Source organism: Leopardus geoffroyi, chromosome A3, assembly GCF_018350155.1.
Source record: "Leopardus geoffroyi isolate Oge1 chromosome A3, O.geoffroyi_Oge1_pat1.0, whole genome shotgun sequence".
Classification (NCBI taxonomy): domain Eukaryota; kingdom Metazoa; phylum Chordata; class Mammalia; order Carnivora; family Felidae; genus Leopardus; species Leopardus geoffroyi.
The window spans coordinates 94,643,018-94,647,884 of record NC_059336.1 but is presented as its reverse complement, the minus strand read 5'-3'; positions in this window follow the sequence as shown (position 1 = coordinate 94,647,884).

Below are 4,867 nucleotides of genomic sequence, written 5' to 3'. Positions count from 1 at the left end.
CATCTGTAAGTTCACATTCTACTTTATTCTCCTACTGACTGTGTGCCTGAATGCTGCTAACCTCATCTAGCCTTAGTTTTTAAATTTGTTTCCTCCATAAAATGGTGATGACAACATCTAACACCCAGGCTTTTTTTTACAGGATGAACAAATATTTGCTATTACCTAATAGCTTCTACATCATGACCACTTTCCATGCCTACTCTTCCTTCCCAAATCCCTTTTGCCTGTAAGTGTAAGATGCCTCATTGAGGCCCACAGCTATCTATTACTTTTCATCTTTTCATGAAGCCTGGTCCAACCTACTCCAGCTGAAATCCATCTTGAGGACCAGAATTTGTTTATTCCTTACCCTGGAATTATAAACCTCTACTTTGTTTCTCTGAGATAAAAATTAAGCAATTTTTCAAATTAACTGCTTAATGAGATGTTATAAGACCTTTATGGAGACATTATTCTTAAAAGAAGTTTTTTAATGTTTATCTTTTGAGAGAGAGAGAGAGAGAGAGAGAGAGAGAGAGACAGTGTGAGTGGGGGAGGGACAGAGACACAGAATCTAAAGCAGGCTCCAGGCTCCAAGCTGTCAGCACAGAGCCTGATGTGGGGTTCAAACCCACAAACTGTGAGATCATGACCTGAGCCAAAGTTGGATGCTTAACTGACTGAGCCACCCAGGCTCCCCGTGGAGACATTATTCTTTAAGCAAGAGCAAATGTGCTCATTCTGTGCACCATGGCAAGCTACCCAGGAAAATCTTTCTTCTTTCTTTCTTTCTTCTGTGTGTGTGTGTGTGTGTGTGTGTGTGTGTGTGCACGCGCGCATGTGCTTGTATTAGTTATGTAGGTATTTATGAAGGGTACGGTTTTCCATGGACCTTAAAAATGGTCCACATGAAATATTCATGTGATACTAGAGATTTGGAGCTCATTCAACATTTACTTGGCTAATGTATGGGAAGTCATCATACTCAAACTATATTCATTTGTATGTGGGAATTTCTGGGAGTTTGAGGGTACACATAACTATAACCCAAATTTCTCTAATTGTGGATTTGAATGGAGTCCCTTTAGGAACAAAAATTTGAAATTCACTGGTTTTTGACCACTCTTGCTGATAAAATCTCTCTGTAAAATCTCTCTATCCCTTCATGTCACCTCAAGACCTTCTGCAGGTTCATGGGGTTACCTCAAAAGTGCTTGTGGGCAGGTCTTCTGATATTGCAACTCCAATTTCCAGAGAGGGTCTCCACTGAAGTCTCCCACCAGGCACTAACACTGATGCATAGTTTTCAAAGGGGCGATGTCACCAATGCTCACATGACAGCCTATAACATGCAGCCAAAAAGTGTGTGTGAGATAGAGGAGGGGAAGATGGACCTTCCCACTTCATGGTATACACTGAGGGAGGATTTCCAATGCAGTGCCAACATCTTTACTGCTTTGGGATCCCTCGTGCCTGAGACCCACTGTTTTGTTTTTTTTATTTTTAATATTTATTTATTTTTGAGAGAGAGAGAGAGAGACAGAGAGACGGAGAGACAGAGACAGAGTATGAGCTGCAGAGGAGCAGAGAGAAGAGGGAGACAGAATCGAAAGCAGGCTCCAGGCTCTGAGCTGTCAGCACAGAACCCGATGCAGGGCTCGAACCCACGAACTGTGAGATCATGTCCTGAGCTGAAGTCAGATGCTTAACCGACTGAGCCACCCAGGTGCCCCTGAGACCCATTGTTCCAATGATGTTTACTGACCCAACCATTTCTGTCTCTGGCTAGACAGCTATCTCTCTCTCCTGAGGAACAGACATGGATCTGAGCAATGGGGCTGGGGCAGGTTTCGTGTGATGATTATGACACCTTGTTCAGAATCCCTCCTCTTCTCTCATAACTCAGGTTTTGTGACAGTCAGACTTGTCTGCCCAATCCTCTTTTCTTGGCAAATTCTCTCCCAAAAGACTCCTCAACCTCCTACAAACAAATAAGATTATGACTGGCTGGAGCATTTCCAGATATATTCTGAAACGTACCTGAACCCAAGATCTTAGGGTCAGCCTAACACAGCTTAGGCTCAGTCTGATACTTGGAGGATAAAGCTAAAACTAAGAATCCAGGAAAAATGTTATGTGCTTACTTCAGTATAGGAATGGTAAGAATAGGAGTTAAAATGTGATAGAGCTGATAGAGATGGGGAGACCAGTCAGGGGTTGCAAATGTTATATGGACAAAAAAGAATGTATACCCAAACTACTAACACAAGAGTATTAGTGATGCTTGATACATGCACCTGATCTTATCATTTTATTATTTTTCCAATGGTTCCTTGGTATAAGAAACAAATGTTAGTAATCAAATTTACATGTGATGAAACTGAGCCTCAGGGAGGATACGTGGCCTTTCCAAGTGTACACATTCAGTGAGATGTAAACCTAGTTAGAGTCTAGGTAACAGTAATATATGCACCTGGATGACAATTTTGATTATGGGAAGTGGAGATTATTTTGATTTTGGATATGTTAGTTTAAGTTTTTAGCAGGAATTCCAAGAGGAAATGTGAGGCTCAAGGCTAGGAATAAGGTCAGGTTTCGAGTTTCACAGTGGAGTCATTTATTTGAGATGACCCCCGAATCCCTTGGTGTGGGTGAGGAGAGAATTAAATGGGAACAGTGAAATGCCAGAGGCTGAGAATCAGTGAGAAGGCATGGAAGACTGTAGTATAGGTAAAGCAGCACATATATCCCTCTTTTGCCACATTTATGCTGTGCTGTTCATAAATTCATCTGTTCATGTCTCTCCAACTACATCAAGATTCTTTAAGGGTGAGGATTGTGTCTTTGTCCTGTTAATATACCACCTAGTGTGGGGCTGGGTACAGAAGACTTCCAAATGGGGGGGAAATAGACATCTAGATAACTTCTCAGTTCCTGGAAATTTTCTAGACCCAGCTGTCTGTGACAAGTAAAATAATGTAAATAAATATAAAGGCTTTGTGATTTATTGTTCCTGCCATTCCACAACAAAGATCTTCAATTATTAAAAAAAGAAAGAAAGAAACATAAGGGGAAAAGGGTACTAGCCTATAGCAAAAATATAGAAATAAAATGTCAACTTGGAGGTAGACTATTAAGCTCTTTCTGCAAGGGAGGTGGGAAAACAGTCTAGTCCCTCACCCACTCTCACTGTGTGTTCAGCTTCAGACTGCATTCACTTGGCATATTTACTGACCTTTGAAATTACATTCAACACCTAAATATTTCCTGGCACAACTATCTCCATTGAGCTCCATTATCAGGACTATTTGTTTATCAGACTGAGTTGCTGCATTTATCTTCAGCCTTTCAGACACAAATATTCTGGAATCAGGAAGAGACACTTCAACAGCAGTGAAGTGGTCATCTTTACAGCAATGGCTAAAGGCAGAGGGAATGGAGAATGGGTTAGGCTGCCAACTAGAAAGGGTTCTAAAGAGTTTTATTCCTCTACAGAATTTTTTTTGTCGTAGGAGTGCCTGGGAAACTCCGTCAGTTGAGTGTTCGACTCTTGATTTTGGTTCAGGTCATGATCCCACAGTCCATAGGATCAAGCCCCAGGTTCGGCTGTGTGCTGACAGCATGGAGTCTGCTTGAGATTCTCTCTCTCTGCCCTTCCCTTCCTTGTACTCTCTCTCTCTAAATAAATAAACATTAAAAAAGAAAATTTATTTGCCATAGAATTATTGACTCTTGGGATTGGAAGATATACAAAATTTGATCCAAATCAATTCTACCTAAAGTCTAAGTACCTCTGATAATGGGGAATTTCCTGAGCCAAGTGTTTTCATTCCAGCCCCAGTCTTTTTGCTGCCCCGCACTCTGGGCTCACCCATTACAATGGATCACAGACATCACAGGTTCTGGCCAGAATGCAGGACAACATGCAGATAATTTTAGAGATGGGATACCAACAGCCTAATCTTATTTTCATCGCTGTTGATGCAGGGAGGATGCAGCAGGTGTTTTGGGGAAGAAAAGCAGGGCGTGTTTCCACTCAGAGTCTGTAATAGCAAAATGCAAGTTGTGAGTAATTAATCTCTGCAAAGCTTAGGAAGAAGTGTTTGAGGAAAAATAACCATGCAGTCAGCTAAATTATTTTCCCTGAAAAGGGGACTTAATTCTTCCTTTCTTTTTTTTTTTTGGGGGGGGGGTATTATGGACTCTTATTTACCAGTACTTTTTGTTTTATTGTCCCGCAGTACCATTTACCAGGCATGAACCACTCTGAGCCCCCAGAGCAATGGGATTTCCTGACCCTTCTATCTGTCTTTGCTGTTCCAACTTAAAAAGGGAAACGCTGCTTTCAGGGAAATATAAAGTTTTAGAAAGGAGAGCTTTGTGTTGAAGTTTGTTTGTCTGAACCCCAAGTCAAGTCTTTTATCAAAAAAGACGATGTTGTCCTTGGATTTTAACACAGAGGGTAATTTTTGTAGTTAGCCGACTCAGTATCTATTTTTACTGCTAGCTGTGATCAAGAACAAACTGCCAACCTCTTACATTTTTAGCTTTTATTCTTTGGTTAAATGGAATAATGATCAATCCCCTAATGGATTAAATGACTACAGAAGTACTTTAATGGTGTACAAATCTCTAGATCAGCATTGTCTGATAGAAATAAGATGTAAACCACCTATGTAACTTCAAATTTTCTAGTAACTACCTAAAAAAATAGAAAAGGAAACAGGTAAAATTAATTTTATTATATATTTTATTTAACCTAATATATTATGTATAATGTTAATATTATTGAAAATATCATTTCAACATGTAATCAATATAAAAATTGTCAGTGAGACATTTTACCGTTTTTCACACTAATTCTTCAAATACCAGTTTGATTTGT